The sequence below is a fragment of the Sphaerodactylus townsendi genome, linkage group LG05, assembly GCF_021028975.2.
Source record: "Sphaerodactylus townsendi isolate TG3544 linkage group LG05, MPM_Stown_v2.3, whole genome shotgun sequence".
Classification (NCBI taxonomy): Eukaryota; Metazoa; Chordata; class Lepidosauria; order Squamata; family Sphaerodactylidae; genus Sphaerodactylus; species Sphaerodactylus townsendi.
In genome coordinates, this window is record NC_059429.1 from 85,812,434 (window position 1) to 85,831,926 (window position 19,493).

General features: G+C 44.2%; 1 non-coding gene across 1 annotated transcript; it reads left to right on the forward strand.

Annotated features, from left to right (window-relative positions):
* Positions 1 to 19,300: 19,300 nt before the first annotated feature.
* Positions 19,301 to 19,373, forward strand: TRNAK-UUU. Its single transcript has one exon. It is a non-coding gene; the product is annotated as a tRNA-Lys (tRNA).
* The last annotated feature ends 120 nt before the right edge of the window (positions 19,374 to 19,493 follow it).

The window sequence follows — 19,493 nt, forward strand, 5'->3', positions numbered from 1 at the left end:
GTCCCTTCATGGCCTTAGCATTTCTGGAAATTCTACCCCACAGCCGTTGAGCATCAGTCCCCAAAGTAGTATTCCAAATATGGAGCATCTCATACAAATGCCAATTCGTGGAGATTGGTTATTGTCCTTTCTTGGGGTTGTCCACTAGCATAGTGAAAAATAGCCTTCATTTACCAGAGAATGTGGGGAAGTTGGAAGGTGAAGGACAAATAATAGATCATTACACTTCCATTAAAGGGGCAACACATTATTTTCCAATGCACTTGGTGTTCTTCCTTATCTCACAAAATGGTCTGATACATATTTACAATACATTCCCTGTCAATGTGGTGATTTGCACTGATTTCAGATATTTAGATAGTGCATCACTGCTTAACTTGTAGTGTCACAAATTCAAACAAGATGGTTTGCACAGACCTGCTTTGTACCAACAAATCTACCAGCTGGAGGGTAAGTACTGTTGTCCCATCATAGTCCCTAGCCATGATAATGGTGTAGGCCATTCAAATGGATTTGCAACTGAATGCTTCTCTAGTCTTGAAACATGAAATGTGTTTCCAGGGCTCTGTTAAGGAATAAAGTACTTGGAGTCCAGTGCAGTTTTGAGATCTTGCCATTTTTCTGTGTGATAAGATCATTCCATCTGAATTATGCACCTGTGTCTTATCACACCAGTGCTATCACACCAGGAACCAAGACAGAAGACCACACAAGAACAAATGAAATAGATCTCAAAGTAGATGCTTTGGCCCTGATTCATCCGACAGAATTGCTTTATTCTTCTGCGTATCTTGTGCCCCAGCAGCAGTTCTGTTTGTGTAGTCTGCTGGGAATTACAAAGGATTAATATATAGCATTAGTTCTCTTTTTGCACAAACATGTTGATGGATATCCCACTGTTCTGAAGATAAGCTAGTATTTTTGGTTGGACAGTTATCTTTTCTTCCGTTGACCATTTTTATGGGTTTGGGGAAAGATGCAACAACTTGCCCAGCTGCTCTTTTCTCCTAGACCTTGGATATTCTGCAGTTGCCAACCATCTGGAGGGGGAAAAAAGGCCCTTTAACAGATGTTTGACTTCCGACTTCTTAATAACCACAGACCTGAAGTTTGATGTTGACATAAAGCTCGGTTCTACTGAGCCTCATCTGCTTCAGAGCAGGGGAGGAGGGTTTAAACAGTGCTGACTTTTGTCTTAGTGGTCATCTCCAGAAGAGTGAAGCTCTCCTCCCAGTGAGACTAGGGCTCATTCCACACATGCAGAATAATGCACTTTCAAACTGCTTTCAGTGCTCTTTGAAGCTGTGCGGAATAGCAAAATCCACTTGCAAACAGTTGTGAAAGTGGTTTGAAAATGCATTATTTTGCATGTGCGGAAGGGGCCTTAGGGATCTTCCTACATTAAGAACTACAACAAAATTGCTGTTGTTGTTGAGGGTTTTCCAGGTGGGTGTAGCCACACAGCCTGGAAAACCCACAACAACCAGGTGATTTCAGCTGTGAAAGTCTTCAACAATACAAAGTTATTGTTGTTTTTAATAATGCTGTACCAGTACTCGGCCTTTTTTGAGACAACTGTACATATAACTGAGTCCCTATGCATTAGTAAAACTATTACATTTTTCTTATCATGTGGAAATGTTACCGCTGCTGCTTGGGTAACAATAAGTGATTTCAGCTCAGCAACGTAATGAGGCGCAGGAAGCAGATGTTCTTCAAAGCAAAAGCATTTTATTTGCAGGTGGTGGTCACAGCTCGGTCAGGAGAGAATCGCCCTTGCAACGCAGTGCAAGAACTTTTATTCCCAAACGTCAAAAGGGGCAAAGGGGCAGGGAATAGGGGAGGAGAGGGGGCAAGTCCCTCACCAAACACCAATCAAAACAAACAACACGAAAACAGGATACATTTACAATTTCTGAAAGAGATTACAAATCCCGCTGTCAAGCGTCTTCCTGCGAGATCTTGCAATGGTGCTGAATGGAAAGCAGATAAGATCCATTCATAAAATTCCAGGTGGTTCGCTGCCGCACCCAGCGATCTCCTCTATCAGATGGCCGTACCCTCCAGTAATACCCTGAGGCTCCCGCCTAGCATCGCTGTAACAAAGAAAAGTTCAAACTGTCCAATGGTGGTCCCTGCACATCTTCCAACGGCTGGGGACCTTTGGGTGCTGGCAACAGATTCAATTTGCAAGTCCAAAGAAGGTCTTTGTCTTTGTCAAGGAGTCGGCTGGGTGTTGGTCCAAACTGCATTCCAGAGCCAACTTCCTTGTCCCTTAATATCAAACCTTTCAGACCACTGCTTTTGGCCATCAGACACAAATTTCAAAAATAACATTTCTAAACTTAAACGTTAGGGAAACCTTTAAGAGATAAGCACATATACTTATTGGCAAGGCTTTCCTAAATCTAACAATAACCAAACCTTAAACTTAACTGGAGAACCTAGTCAAACTAAATCCTAAACAGCAGGCACATCATAAATTCAACTAGAGGGGCTTTTATTACATCCTAGAATGGCATAAACAAGAGGGAAACCATATAACATTGGCACAAACATACATATACGTTCTCTGTGAGCCTTATGGAGGCTTCTGAACCACACAAGTCTCCGCTTCTGGGCATGGAGCCAGTGTAGCCAGGCAACCTGACTCAGGAAAATATTTTGTTTATTTTCCTGTGGCGGTAACAGAAACACATATTCCTGTACAGCAGAGTTGCCAGTGTGGAAACAGGGAACCTACTCTGAACTGAAATGAGAAAGGGAAGCTTGCAGGAAGATCATACATGGGAGAATCAGCCCTATCTCTGATGGTACAGGGTGACTATTTCCCAAACTGAGCAATTATAAATGGTGCTGGTTGGTTCTATACCCCATTATCCATTGGAGACTGGGGAAGCTGTAGCCTTAGCAGCAGGGGAGATCAGGGATGTAGGTATAGATTTTTTATGGGGGGTTGGGGGTGGGGCCACACCCCACCCACCCCTTGGGCATGGCCATGCCTCCCTAAGCCCCGCCCCTGGCCTAGCGCTTATAAAAGTAGCTCTCTGAGGCTGGAGATGACAGACTCCCCCGCCCGTCCCTCCCCTGCCCCCCACCAGCTGGGCTCCCAGCCGGCAGCTGGCAGTTCCTTCTGCCCTCCCCTCTGGGCAGAGGCATAGAGGGAAAATGGAGCCCGGTGCAAAATCTGAGTTTTGCGTCCCTCCCCCCCTCCCCGGGCAGCCGTTGTGATGCTGGAATCCACCCCCAAACAGCATCACTTTCAATTGTGTATAAACTAGAGAGCCAAAATTCTCCTTTTAAATCCACCTTAAAGGGAGAATCTGGGGTCCCCAGTTAAACAACATTGAAAGTGATGCTGTTTTGGGGTAGATTATCACCCACTGTGAAACAGCATCACTTTCAATTTGGCGTAGTGGTTAAAAGCAGGTACATTCTAATCTGGAGAAACCGGGTTTGATTCCCTGCTCTGCCACTTGAGCTGTGGAGGCTTATCTGGGGAATTCAGATTAGCCTGTGCACTCCCACACATGCCAGCTGGGTGACCTTGGGCTAGTCACAGCTTTTCGGAGCTCTCTCAGCCCCACCCACCTCACAGGGTTTTGTTGTGAGGGGGGAAGGGCAAGGAGATTGTAAGCTCCTTTGAGTCTCCTACAGGAGAGAAAGGGGGGATATAAATCCAAACTCTTCTTCTTCTAAATTGAGGACCTCGGATTCTCCCTTTAAATCCATGCCGAATGGGATGGCTTTAAAAGGAGAATCTGGGGAAATTTGGGGGGTTCCTGCTGTCAGGGGTGCAATTGTTAAGCTAGCAGCACCAAACGTTCAGGGTATCTTTAGGAAACTCTCCTGATTTAGTCGTGTGTGGTCAGCAGTCTGTTGTAACAGCCATGGGAAGCATTATAACGATGTTATAATGGCATTATAACGGCGCTATAACGGCATTATAACAGCGCTATAATGGCGTTTTAACAGCGCTATAATGGCGTTATAACAGCGTTCGAAAGGCGTTCTAATTCTGCTCTTATGCCATTCTAACGGCATTACAACGCCCTCATAACGCAGACAATGGGGTGGGAGGAATTTAGTTGTGTGTGGTCAGCAGCCTGTTATAACAGCCATTGGCAGCATTATAACGGTGTTATAAAGGCGTTATAACAGTGTTATAACGGTGTTATAAAAGCGCTATAACGGCGTTATAACAGCGCTATAATGGCGTTATAACGGCGTTCTAAAGGCGTTCTAATTCCATTCTTATACCATTCTAACGACATTACAACGCCGTCATAACGCTGGCAATGGGGTGGGAGGGATTTAGACGTGTGTGCTCAGCAGCCGTGTTATAACAGTAATTGGCAGCATTGTAACGGCGTTGTAACGGCGCTATAACGGCGCTATAACAGCGTTCTAAAGGCGTTCTAATTCCGTTCTTATACCATTCTAAAGGCATTACAACACCGACATAACGCTAGCAATGGGTGGGAGGGATTTAGTCGTGTGTGGTCAGCAGCCTGTTAGCCATTGGCAGCATTATAATGGCATTATAACGGCGCTGTAACGGCGCTATAACTGCGTTATAACTGCATTTTAACGGAGCTATAACAGCGTTATAACAGTTTTCGAAAGGCGTTCTAATTCCGTTCTCATGCCATTCTAACGGCATTACAACGCCATCATAACGCAGGCAATGGGGTGGGAGGGATTTAGTCGTTTGTGGTCAGCAGCCTGTTATAACAGCCATTGGCAGCATTATAACGTGCTAAAACGGAGTTATAACGGCGCTATAATGGCGTTATAATGGCGCTATAACAGCGTTATAACGCCGTTATAATGGGGTTCTAATGGCGCTTTAACGGCGGTATAACGGTGCTATAACGGCGCTATAACTGCGTTATAACAGTGTTCTAAAGGCGTTCTAATTCCTTTCTTATGCCATTCTAACGGCATTACAACGCCGTCATAACGCAGGCAATGGGGTGGGAGGGATTTGGTCGTGTGTGTCAGCAGCCTGTTATAACAGCCATTGGCAGCATGATAACGGCGCTGTAACGGCGCTATAACGGCGTTATAACGGCATTTTAATGGTGTTATAATGGCGCTATAACAGCGTTATTACAGTGTTTGAAAGGCGTTCTAATTCCGTTCTTATGCCATTCTAACGGCATTACAACACCATCATAACGCAGGCAATGGGGTGGGAGGGATTTAGTTGTGTGTGGTCAGCAGCCTGTTATAACAGCCATTGGCAGCATTATAACGGTGTTATAACGGCGTTATAATGGTGCTATAACGGCGGTATGATGGTGCTATAACAGCGTTATAAGAGCGTCCTAAAGGCGTTCTATAACGGCCTTATAACGGCAATATAACGGCGTTGTAACGGTGGTATAACGGTGTTGTAATTCCATTCAAAGGGCATTACAACGCCATCATTACACTGGCAATGGGGTGGGAGGGATTTAGTCATGTGTGGTCAGCAGCCATTGAAAGCATTGTAATGATGCTATAACGGCGCTATAACGGCGCTATAACACCATTCTAATGTGATTCTAACGGCATTACAACGCTGACATAACGCTGGGAATCGGTGGGAGGGATTTAGTCGTGTGTGGTCAGCAGCCGTGTTATAACAGCCATTGGCAGCATTATAACAGCGTTATAACGGTGTTATAACGGCGCTATAACAGCGTTATAACGCCGTTGTAATACCCTTCTAATGGCATTACAACACCAACGCTGGAAATGGGATGGGAGGGATTTAGTCGTGTGTGGTCAGTAGCTGTGTTACAACAGCCATTGGCAGCAATATAACGGTGTTATAACGGTGTTATAACAGCGCTATCCCGGCGTTATAATAGCACTATAACGGCATTGTAATGGCGCTATAACGGCGCAATAACAGTGTTATAACAGCATTCTTAAGGCGTTCTAATGCTGTTCCTATGCCATTCTAATGGCATTACAACTGGCAATGGGGTGGGAGGGATTTAGTCATGTGTGGTCAGCAGCCGTGTTATAACAGCCATTGGCAGCATTGTAACGGCGCTATAATGGCGTTATAATGGCGCTATAACGGCATTTTAACGGTGCTATAACGCGTTATAACAGCCCTTAAACGGCATTATAACGGCGCTATAACGGTGTTGTAATGCCATTCTAACGGCATTACAATGCCAACATAACGCTGGCAATGGGTTGGAGGGATTTATTCATGTTTGGTCAGCAGCCTTGTTATAACAGCCATTGGCAGCATTATAACGGTGTTATAATGGCATTATAACTGCGCTAAAATGGCATTATAACGGCGCTTTAAGGGCGCTATAACTGCTCTATAACGGTGCTATAATGCCGTTGTAATTCCATTCTAATGGCATTACAACGCCGACATAACGCTGGCAATGGGGTGTGAGGGATTTAGTCGTGTGTGGCCAGCAGCCGTGTTATAACAGCCACTGGCAGCATTATCACGGAGTTATAATGAAGGAGAAATAAGGGTTTCAGAAGGCAAGGTTACATTATTGGTAAGCTCACATCTGAAGATTTCATGCAGCATTGAAAGCTTTTTTGTGGTTGCAAAAAAGAAAAAGACAACATAAAATTATTTGGGGATTGACAGTATTTGGATTGTAAGGAACACATTATATCAATGCTGGAAAAGATGACATGTGGAAGCAAGCTGCAACTGTGTGCACTCTTGCTATCTGGAACTCTTGCTAGGAGGCAAGCTCCGTTGCACTCCATAAGAATCGCTTCTTGGTAAAGATGCATTGGATCAGCCTTCAAGAATAACATAACTGTCCTCAATCTACAGGCAGAACTAAGGTTGCCAACTGCATGGTAGAAAATGCCCTCTTCAGTGACATAGGTATATATATATATATTTATGGGGGGGGGTTGGGGTATTGCCATGCCCCCCAGCCCGGGGTGTGTGGCCACCCCTCCCCAAGCCCCGCCCCTAGCCTCAGTGCTCATAAAAGCTCTCCGAGGCCAGGGACAGCAGACTCCCCTACCCCCCTCCCCCCCACCGGCTGGGCTCCCAGCTGGCAGCCGGCAGTCCCTTCTGCCCTCCACTCCAGGCAGAGGGGTTGCTAGGGAAAATGGAGCCTGATGCAAAATCTGAGTTTTGCGTCCCCCCGCCATGGGCAGTCACTGTGATGCTGGAATCCACCTCCAAACAGCATCACTTTCAATGGTGTTTAAACTAGGGCACCCAGATTCTCCTTTTAAATCCACCTGAAAAGGAGAATCTGGGGTCCCCAGTTAAAACAACATTGAAAGTTATGCTGTTTGGGGGTAAATTATCCCCCATCCTGAAATAGCATTACTTTCAATGTTTAAACTGGGGACCTCAGATTCTCCCTTTAAATCAATGCCGAAGGGGTTCGATTTAAAAGGAAAATCTGGTGAAATTTGGGGGGTGCCAGCTGTCAGGGGTGCAATTGTTAAGTTAGCAGCACCAAACTTTCAGGGTATCTTTAGGAGACTCTCCTGATGATACCACCCAGGTTTGGTGAAGTTTGGTTCAGAGGGTCCAAAGTTATGGACCTCAAAGGTGTAGCCCCCATCTTCTATTAGCTCCATTGGAAACAATGGGGAATGGGGCACCCCCTTTGGGAGTCCATAACTTGGGAGTCCCTGAACCAAACCTCACCAATCCTGGGTGGTATAATCAGGAGAGTCTCCCAACAAATCCCTGCAATTTTTGGTGCTGCTAGCCTAAAAACTACGCCCCGTGCAGGCCAAAAAATACAAAAATACAAAAACTACAAAAAAACTACAAATGGGAACCTGAGAACCCCCCCTTTCCTACGTCCTTGGCCCTGTCCCTTTGCCAGAAGCTTAATCGGTTGTCTTGAATGTTCTTGACTATTTATCTCCATGCTATGAAAAACTTCAGCTGCCCGTTTCCACACTTTAAGCCTCAGTTAAAGGGAGAGGACATTTCCATTAAGGCCTGTTGGCAACCCTACAAGCCAATGAGAATGAACTATAAAGGGCAGAATTATGGATACACAACATATTAAGTCCAAGTAAAAAAATAAAATAGAAAATATAGGTGCTCTTCTATGTAGCTCCAGTCCTTGAAAATCAAAAGAAGGGTTTATATTTTGATCTCGATCACAGTGAAAATACATCTGAGCAGGAAGAGTGTGGAGTCGTCATCCCCCACCCCCACCCCCACGGTCCTTGCTTTTTTATACCCTTTGAATCTGCTGCTCTGGTTCCATAATTGTGCTTTGATTGCCATGTGTGCAGACAGGGTGTTTTTGAACCTATAATGACTTACAGCACTATTAATATTCCCATAGCAATGCCTTATGCACTGCACATATTACACTGTGTGTGTGTTAAGTGCTGTCAAATCACTTCCAACTCATGGCAACCTTATGAACTGATGCCCTCCAAAATCTCCTATTAACAGTTATGCTGAGGTCTTCCAAACTGAAGGCTATGGCTTCCTTTATAGAGTCAGTCCATCTTATATTGGATTTTCCTCTTTTCCTGTTGCCTTGAACTTTGCCTAGCATTATTGTCTTTTCCAGTGGCCCTTGTCTTCTCATAATATGACAGTATAATAGCCTCAGGTTAGTAATTTTAGATTTTAGGAAGAGTTTGAGCTTGATTTGGTTTAGAACCCACTTATCTGTATTTTTGGCAATCCATGGTATCTGTAAAACTCTGCTCCAACATATTTCAAATGAATCCACTTTCTTCCTGGCAGCTTTCATTGTTTAACTTTCATACCATGTTGCCTGGGAACTCCCCCAGAGTTCTCAGGAATCCATCAGACTCCATTCTTCTCCAGGGGCAGGCCATTGTAACAGGGCCCTCACCCCTGTGAAGGGAAGGAGCAGCCAGCAGTCCAAACTTCACCAGGTAATGATCCATCCATGACAATGGGCAAGTAACCAGCCCTCCGATCAATGAATCAACCCCCACTCCCCCTTTTGCAAACACCAGATCAAGAGTATGCCCCACTTACATGGGTTGGTCCAGACACAAATTGAGATAGCCCCATGGTGGCCATGAGGTTCTGAGCTGGTCTATCTGAGACATCCTCAGTGTGGTAGTTGAAGTTCCCCAGAACAACAGTTCTAGGGGAGTCCATCAGCACCTCTGAGACTGCCTCTGCCAGCTCAGGGAGGGAGGCTCCTGGGCAGTGGGGTAAACCAGCAACAATCCCAACTTATCTCTATGGCCGAACACCAAATACAAACTCTATGGCCAAATACAAATACAAACTCTATGGCCAAATACAAATACAAACTCTATGGCCAAATACAAATTGGCCCTTCGGGGATCAGGCGGTATAAAAATCGAATAAATAAATACATACATACATACATACATACATACATACATACATACATACATACATACATACATACATACATACATACATACATACATACATACATACATACAAACAAGAGGGGTGCCTGGTGAATGTGTATGACTCCTTGTAAACAACGGTTACCCCACCACCCTACTTCCCAGGTCTCTGTTATACAAGCCACGTTGGCCCCCTCATCCAGAATCAAATCCTGGATAAGGGCTGTCTTATTCAGGGCCAATCTAGCATTCAAAAGCAGCAGCACCAGGCCAGTGGGCTTGGCGACTGAAAATATAAAAGCACATTAAGAAAACAAGGCCCCATGTGCTTTTAACTAAGTGCCCATTTATTTTGCTGATCTCATTCCCTGCCCAGCTGAGGTTGCTGTCATTAGTGCAATTGAAAAATGAGTGTATGGTATTCTACATCTGTAACGATCATCTCTTTCGCTTCTTTGATGCTAAAAGAAACAGAAATGTTTTTGTCCACAAAAATACTGATGCTTATGTGATCTTAACCCACTTATAGCAACCTGCAATTAAATTCCCCTGAATTGTTCTGGCTCCCAATGCAAGGATGTAAGACAAGAATGGCTCTAAACTGAATCTTTTGTCATCATTATATTTGGTGTGTTTGCTTCCTCCATTGATTTATATCAGCTTGTCTCCCTGAATCTGAAGGGCAACTAAAAGGGTGGGATTAAGAGCCACCAGCATCACATGGTGCTGAACTCCCATACCTCCATCAGCTGCACTGAAATTCAACAGACATTAAGTGAAGTTTTTGCTATCACTTCATCCACGTATTAGAAACCTTCACCCAGGTAATTTCTACTCATTGTGCTGCTGTTAAAGATACAGCAGCTTTGCCAAAGAAAAAGCTGGCAACCTTACTATCACCCCAACTATGTGTACATTGATATTTTTAAGTCCGATTAATTGTATATGCTTCAAAATGGGGGATGCTCAGGACCACAGAGCTCCTGAAACATGCGCAGTATTTTGCAATAGCTGCCTTAATTTTCTTTATGTAGACTCTGTCTTTAAGACGGGCAGAAATGCACCAAGTGATGCCTTTCCCATCATGGCATTCTATGCTGGAGAAACAAGAACTTCTGATTTTTTGCCCATCATGTGATTGTTAAATGCACTGAGCTTGCACAAAGGCTGCTTCTATACAGTTATGATTCTTTGTGGAGCTTTCATAGCTATTGCAAATATAGTTTCTTCCTTGCCACATTGGCATATGGCTGCCATTTCCAACTGCCACAGAGAGCTTTGTCAGACTTAAAAAAAATTAACACTTCATTATTGTGACAGTATTATAACAATCTATTTAGCAGGTCCGTCCGTCCGTCCGTCCGTCCGTCCTTCCTTCCGTCCTTCCTTCCTTCCATAGCCTATTTTATTACAGAAATATAAAATGAAGCCCACCAAACACATTGTGCTTCAGCACCATGCTTGGCGATGTGATTTTTTTGGTGTGAATTGCCAAAGCATTCTATTTACAGAATTCACTCAGCAATACCCTAAGAGCTTGAAATCATGAAATGAAGAATCCTTAATCATGAAATTGTATCTGAAGAAATGACAGGCTCTTTGCCCTGTGTTGCTGGGGAACGTTGCACCAATTGAACTTCTGCCTATTGTGCAGTGGTTGAAGTACATAGTGTCCATTAGGAAAAGAGAGGCTCATATTATTTTCCTAGGCAAAATAATATCTTCTAGTTAAAAAGCAACCATCCTCCATGGTGTTAATTCTAAAAGGCAGCCCTGTCAATGTGTTGTACCAAAATTACATAGGAGTCCAGTTACGCTTTAAAGACTAATAGCATTTGTTTCAGCAGGAGCTTTTGTATATCAGAGCTCACTTCCACAGACGTGAAGAAGTATCCATCAAACTGGGTTAAATACTCAGAAGGGGGGATGTTACAAAGGTTGATTCCCCACCCACCATTAGATGCGCTCCTCACGGCAAATACCCCGGGGTCCTGCAGCACTCCCCACTACACCAGCAGTGACAACGCAGTCACCCCGATTCTGCCGTTCCTCCCACCCCTCAGCGCACGTCATTTTGGATCCTGGTCGGAAGTACACCTTTTTGAAACTGCGTGCTGAACACGGAGCAGGGGGCCCCTCCACTTTCACTTTTGAAGTGGGGAAAAGCCCAAAGAAAGCCTGTTGTAAAACAAGATCAATTAGAAGATAAATCAGTTTAATGAAAGTTTGCGTGAGATACTTCTAAACAACAGCAGAGAAGCATGAGTATCAAATCTTATGCAGGATGAAATGAGCTAGTGGAACAAATTACCAACTGTAAGGGGTGGGATAGGCAAGCTAGCAGCACATATAGAGAGTTAGGAATGCAAGGTCCCTGTTAAGCTTGGGTGGGATGGTGGGGTGGGGTGAGTGCATCATGTTAAATCTGTGAATAATCTGTGAACTCAGCAATCTTAGATTGGATCATAGGAACCTTCTAGATTGGATATGTGAAAACCTTATTATGCTAATTTTGTATGAGCACAGTTGATGCCACTAAAATGGACTTTCAGCGAAGTTGAACTGAGTTTTGAGGAATTAGAAAGCTTTCTATGTTGTGATAGTTTGGCTGATCTTAAATAAATAATTAAACAATAATTTAAAATAACTGTATGGAAGATTTCCAGCCTCTGTGTAGTCAGCAATGGAAAAACTATCTCCTTTAGACTCTGGTCTTGAAAACCCTGCTGGGTTGCCATAAGTTGGCTGCAACTTGAGGGTACTTTACACACGTCCTCTAGGCTTCCAGGAGAAAGCTCAGCGCTCCTGCAATAGCTGTCATCCCTTCTGCTGGTGAAAGCTGCCTCCTACTGGCAAAAGTTTAAAATGTTATTGAAAAGAAAACGAAAAGGCATTTTGAAGCCTGCCACTGACTCAGAGGGCTGGTGGCAAGCTTTCTCTGTGGTTACATTTTTAACTGCAGCCTCTCACTGCTGTGACATTCCATTTGTCTCCAGATCATCCTTTCAGTTGCTGCAGAACAGAATGCTTGAGAAACCGTCCCCCCAGTTTCCATCAGCGGCACTCTGTGTTTCCCAAAGGAATTCCTAACAGAATGCCCTCCAATGTGTCTCCCAACGTCCATTTGTTTCTTCCTCAAAGAGCCACACCTGACTTTATTTCAACTCCACAGTGCAAAACATTCTTCAACTGACCCCGGATGAACAATACATTTGGATTTTCAAAGGGCACTCATTCTAAAATAGTTGCTCTCAATGGATGATGTTTGGCTTAGAAAAATGAAACAGATCTTTTTTAAAAAATCACATAATTTTATTAATATGCTGACTGCAAAAATGTGGATACGCTTGTGGTGTAACTACAAAAGGCCCCGGGCTCACATGAAACAAACTGGAGTATTTCCTCCTGGTCTTCACTTGATTCCTTCACAGATACGGGCAGCCATGTGAAGGGAGAAACGGCCTCTGTGGAATAAATCCTGTCTGATCTTCATGAATTATTTCTGAAATACATGAAATGAAACAGAACTTTCAAATCTTCACCAGTATGTCCAGGAAAATTAAAATGTTCACCCACTGGTTTCTTAGTATACTGCGATTTCTTTAGTGAGATTTATGTTTGTTGATTCTCCCGAGTAGGGATTCACATTTTTGAAGAATGTAGATACTAGAAGGGCAATGTTGGCACATGAGGGCCCATATTAAACTCTATCATGTGCAAATATATTAGCCCAATATTGTGTCATTGATGCTATTAGGTTCCATTATACATGGGAACCTAATTGAATCTCTGTTCCTGAAACCAGGCTTTCCCTCAACTGCTAAGCACAACAAATTAAATTAAATGTGTGACCACTTTCACAAATGTGTGACCACTTCCACAATTTGATGGAGGCCCAAGAAAGTCAAAGAGACCATAAAGTCCTGGGTTCCTCCTGGCAAGGGAATATGAAATCCCCCAGAATGATCACTCTAGGGGTCTCTAATACCACATCCGACAATACCTCTCCCAACTCGTAAAGAGTATGCATGGGGGAATTATGTGGCCAGTAGACAAAGAGAATGCCTAATATGTCTTCTGTCCCTACTTGAAGAACCATATGATATGCGCCATAATTTTTACTAGAACTCTGTGGAAATTGAAGGTCTCATGGAGGTTAATAGTTGCACCTCCCCCTCAGCCAGATGTATAGGTATATCTAGCTATGTGTGTGACTTCAAAATTATGAACAATCCATTTAGCAACCCTAGTCCCAGGCAAGTTATCACATGACTTTTGACTGAGCCTGGAAGAAACCTGTCAAGAGGTTGCCAGTTTTCATTTAGAGCCATTCCAGACAGTTAAGCAAAAAACAAACCTGTTTGATCTCTGCTATTGTTGCTAGCCCTACCCCCACACCAATGGAACAACACTGAAGCTTCCTTTAATAAATAGTATGTGTCTGCAAACTTTAGCACTGGCTTTGTACAATACACAGTAAATACCAACCTAGTTGGAAAAGTGAATCTCCTGAAATAACGCCATGTGCAGCAGAAGGGACTGGTCTTGCTGTTTTTCCAAAATTAAAAATAAAACAAAACTCATGTTGGGTAAGAATACAGTTAACAGAGGACATGCGTGTTAAAAAATAAAACGTCTCAAAATAGCCGAGGAAAAATTAGAAAACAGCTGCACATCTGGAGCACTGTCAGTGTACTTTTACCAGAACAGAAGTACCAACTTAGAAGGTGTTGTATTGGTTCAAGGGAGTAATGGCTGTCCATTTTCTGTATTAAAGTCCTTATATAGTCTGAATGTTCTCCCAGGCACATAGTTCATGAAATACATGGGAGGGGATGCAGTACATAAGAGAGTATGGCACAGAGGTGAGGGGAAATCATATTTCATATTTCCCCGGAGCCCCCCGGGGATCGGGCGGTATATAAATTGAAAAAATAAATAAATAAAAAATAAATTTCTTGCCTACTGCTGATGCAAGGTTGATATTTGGCCAGCCCAAGCAAGGTCCAGCCATTGCCTCTATCCATGCCAGCAGAATCTGACTGAGCCTCTTTGGTGTTGCTACAGGAGACTGACTCAAATCTAGGTGTGAGTCCAGGAGACAACGGCCATTGCTTCCTGCTCCAGTGCTATCCCACCCTGTGATGCTTTAGCACCCCCCTCCTAGTAGTACTGCCCCAAGCACTTGCTTGGGTAGCTTGATCAGGGAACCTGTCTTCAACTGGTGCCAACTCTGGCTCACCGCTGCCTTCAGTGAGTTGCTTTTCCTCCTCCTTATTCTGGCCACCACCAGTTCTCATGCTATGGTAAACCAGAATACTGTCTGAATCCTGGGAAGTACTTTTAAAAGCCTGCGTATATTTCGATATTACAGGGAAGTGACATTTTTTGTTTTGTTTTTGAGAACATTAGATTTTTCAAGACATCTAGAGGTACCCTGAAGCGTGTAGATCACTAAATGGTAGCTTTGACTGGCTAGAGTGTATGGATTTGGCCATCCACACGGGGCAAGCCTGTTATTACTACAAGAAGGGGCGTCTCATTATCCCTTCTTCCACCAATGTCGCTTTCCTTTCTCAAAAGCCCCCATGGCCTCTTCCTTTCTTACCTACCAGCCACCCTAGCTGTATCTGCACCATCCTTCAGTTTTCCCTTCTTACTTACCCCTGACAGATGCCTAGTCAAGTTGCACAATGTCAGGCACTAGATAGAGAACAGACAAGGACTCAGTTTTCCCCTTATCCACTTTCCCACACTATTTCCTCTTTGTCTTCTGCAGGCAGCTCCCCTATCCTCACCTTTCCCTGCTTCCTTCCCTCCTTCTCATCCACCAACCAACGGGTTATCTGCTCCTCCATCTTCACATGCATTATTTACTAGCAGGGTACCCGTGCTTCACTACGCATACTTCATCACAGGCTCTCGATGAATTTTGGGGTGACATGCAGCATACAGCCTGTTTGTGAACTTTGGAGTGACATGCAGCATACTTCCTCACAGCCTGTCTGTGGACTGATGGGTTTGTTTTTGCATTATTTTGCAGCAGCTTCCTGTAGTTGTCTTTTTCTAATGCAATGTGTTATTGCTCTCTTTCATCTGGTGGGCTCTAAAAGACATCATTTGGAAGCAGCCGTTGTATTTTCGGGATGCAGAAAGGAAGTGTTCTGCCATTGGATGCTGATGAGTGAGAAGGCTGTGAAGAAGTTCAGGGTAGGGTTGAAGGGCAGGGAGCTGGACTGTACTGCCACTGCAGCACATTCCTGGGGACTCATCCCACCATTTCAGAGCATGACACCAAGCACAGAGATCAGAGGCAGAGAGTAATAAACTTGTCTCCACAGTAAGCAATCTGATATCCATATGGAAAACCCGACAAATGTTTAGTAGTCCAAGGTGATAGTGCGTTTTGTAATCTGTTTTGATAGTATTTGGCTGTAGCAGTGTTGCTAACGTAAGGGTGGGTGGAGGAGTACTTTTTCACAGCCTGTCTGTTAACTTCAGGGTGACATTCAGCATACTTTTTGCAGCCTGTTTGTGAATTTTGGGGTGACCTGCAGCATATTTCCTTACAGCCTGTCTGTAGACTGATGGGTTTGTGTTCAAATAGGTTCACATGCGTTGTGGAGGACGGTGGTAGAGTGCAGTTGGGGAAGGACATGAAGCTGGTGGTGTTGAACTGTCACCCTTAGAATGTTTGTGCAGCATGTCTGTGGACTGAACGGTTGGTTTGCCCTTAGAATGTTCGCGCAGATGGCCAGAGATAAGCAGTTAAAATAGTAAATAGGTAATAAATCGAGTGGTAGTGAATATTTTGGGAAATCCTTTCTTAGTGAGCACCTGGAATATGTAAGGAACAGGGGTGCCAAATTTCATGTGCATGGCTTCGGTGGTTTTTGAGTTCTGTTGATGAGTCAGTCAGTGGTATTTCGCGTTTATAGATATAGATTTACTATATTAACCCTGACTCCCCTCTTTCTTCACAATGGTGACCCAAAGCAGCTTCACAACAACCCTGTCAGGTCCGTTAGGCAGAATGGAGATTTGAACCTGGGTCTCCCAGATCCTAGTGTAAAACTCTTAACTACCATACTGTACTGGCTTTTATGTGGTAGCTGATGCTGAGCAATAGCAAGCAGCTGGACCTGGGTGAGTCATGGAACCTGAGTGGTAGAAAGTCATCGGGACGTTGCTGCCAGGCCTGGCCTTGATGAGTCCTTCTTCAAAGGCCAACACAGTCCTGGAAAGGGCTTTTTACTGACAGAAATCAAGGCTTCAATTGGCAATACTTTTGTGGTTGCCTAGCAATTGCAACAGAGGGTATTTGTTTCTTAATGCTACAGTTGCTGCTTCTATTATTTGTGAGGACTTTATGCCCCACTGTATTTTGTTTCAGATTTCAGGATTTTTTCCTTCAGATCTGGGGCTTTTCTCTGATTTGTAGAAGGATCTGTTTTGTTTGTTAATGGCTCCAGTATCTGAATTTAAATATCCACAGATGTGACATTGAGAATTATATATATTGATGATAATGGTGATGGGGCTATTACACACACATACACTGAAGGAGGTTCTCAGGGACATTTTACTGATTTAGCCTAAATTATGTCCTCTTGGTTAATTTCCAGGAGAAGAGGAGACAAAAGAATGGGGAGGTCTAGATCCAGACTGCTTCCCCTCCCCCAGTTGTATTTGCATGAGACTTGCAGTTTATTTCCTCCTAAAAAAGAGCAGAGGGGGTTTTCACAGGAAGGCCACACTCCCCTTCCGCACTGCTATTTCAGCAATTTCCCCCCTTAATCTAAAAACAAGTAATTTGTGACTGGCTTTGTGTTTGCTTTGTAACATCCACTGGCTTAAGAGGAGCTGTGGCAGCATTCATTGTTTTAAACGTTGGGATGTAGGAGAATGTATTTTAATCCGACATAAATTAGTAGCTGCAACATAGTCCTATTTGAAGTTACTTGAGTCTAAGCCTACAGATGCCCTGATCTGGATGACCCAGGCTAGCTGGATCTTGTCAGATCATAGACGCTAAGTAGGCGCTAAGCTTACCATATGTCCCAGTTTTGGTGGGACCTGGTTTGAAGAGTCTATCCTGGTGTCCTGGCCCAGTCCCTCCCATCCTGGTCACCAGAGCAACCTGCTGCCATAGTCCTGCCACCACTTCCCCTGCCCACCAGGTGCCAGAGTGGCCAGGCACCACAGCTGATCTACAATCTACTGATCTACAATCACCTGCCCGGCCTGCCTTCTTCCTCCCTAATGATGGAGAGAGAGGGGCAAGGAGACAAAGAGGGTGGAGATAAGGCCCATCTGGCCAATCCCACACCCACACATATGGTAAGAGCCATCCTAACCGGGCCTTACAATTTTGTATAGTTGTAGATAAGCAACAAGAGGAGAGCCGAAGGGTTCACTGCACTTTGCTTCTTTGGACTCTTTCCCTGGGGTTGCCTGAAATCCTTCCTTCTGTTAAGGACAGCTGTTTCTGAACAATCAGTGCCCCTGCCTGGTCAAACCAAATGAGTTGTTTTCTTTTAAAATGATTAAAGGTATACATAATTCTTTTGCACACACGCTCCAGGATTCCTTTGCACCAACCAGGGGCGTAACGAGGCAGCCCTGGGCAAACTGTAGCCCTGGGCAAAACCTGAGTTGGATGCCCCCCCCCCCCCATGAGCAGCCACTCTACCACGACCAATTTTTTTTTTTGCACCAGGACATTGGTGCCTACAGGGGGTGAAGTTTTTAGACATATCAGCACCAAAATTTCAGCATATCATCAGGAGACTGTCCTTATGCTACTCCCCAAGTTTGGTGAGGTTTGGTTCAAGGAGTCCAAAGTTATGGACTTCCAAAGGGGGTGCCCCATCCCCCAGTGTTTCCCATGGGAGCTAATAGGAGATGGGGGCTACAGTTTTGAGGGTCCATAACTTTGGTCCCCCTGAACCAAACTGCACCAAACCTGGGGGGTATCATCAGGGCAGTTTCCTGATGAGACCCTGAAATTTTGGTGCTGATACGTCCAAGAATTCCCTCCCTGCAAGAACATCCCGAAATTTGCCCAAGAATCTTTGTTCTGCATTGAGTTTTCTGCATTGCTGTCAATGGGGGTTGCAGGCTAGGGGGCACATTTTTGAAGGCACAGTCTCACAACTTTCATTCCTTTGCGGGTTCCATTTAACCCTGTCTGCTACCCACTGTTCTATTTTTCTTAATCCGTTCACATTCACAAGGACTTCTGTTCTTCCTTAAACTCTCCCTTCCTCAAGAATTTGAGTTGGATTTCAGAAAACTCTTCTGCTCGGAAGCCGTGATCTTGGAAGAACGGGTCTCAGGCTGCTTGGGAAATAACTGTTGCTTTATATTCTTGATCCCCAGAATGGATACAAGTAGGAGCCCTTCAGGCTAACGCTCAGCCTCAGTGCACTGATTCTGGTCGGTCTAGGCTACGTCTGCATTTTTTCACTGATGGCAAGCCTTCCTTCCGGGAACACTTTTGTATATAAAAATATATGTTTGTTATAGATCCCCCGAGGGAGGGGCTGCATAGTTCAGAAAGGGGGAGACGTCACGTGTCATCCATTCCATTGCTCTTTGGATGGAAAGTGGGACGGGGGAGGTCATAGTCTAGGAGAGAGTAATATGGTTTATGACGATGCCGCCTTGTGAATTATTTTTTCACTTTGCAAGATTTTAAAACAAAAAAAATACTACTCCAGTAGGTATTTTTTAAATCTATCGTTATTCGACAGGGGAGACTGGAAGAATAATTTTATGTGTCCAGTTAATGCACGGGGGTATCCTCGTATAAAACGGCCATATAAGAACAAGTACAAGTAAATTATTATCACCCGGAATTACAGCCCGGAAAACCCACTACGACTTATTATCAGACAATTAGTAACGTGGCAAAGTATTTGCAGATATACACTATCAGCAGAGCTGAAAGCCCTGTTCACAAGGTGCCCGGATAGCTCAGTCGGTAGAGCATCAGACTTTTAATCTGAGGGTCCAGGGTTCAAGTCCCTGTTCGGGCGTCGATTTTTAACACAAAAATCATTATCTGGAAATTCTGAGTAGAGATTTTAATAAACGCGATAGAGCAAAGTATTTTTTTAAAAAAATAAGACGTGTTTGTGTGTGTGTGTATGTGTGTC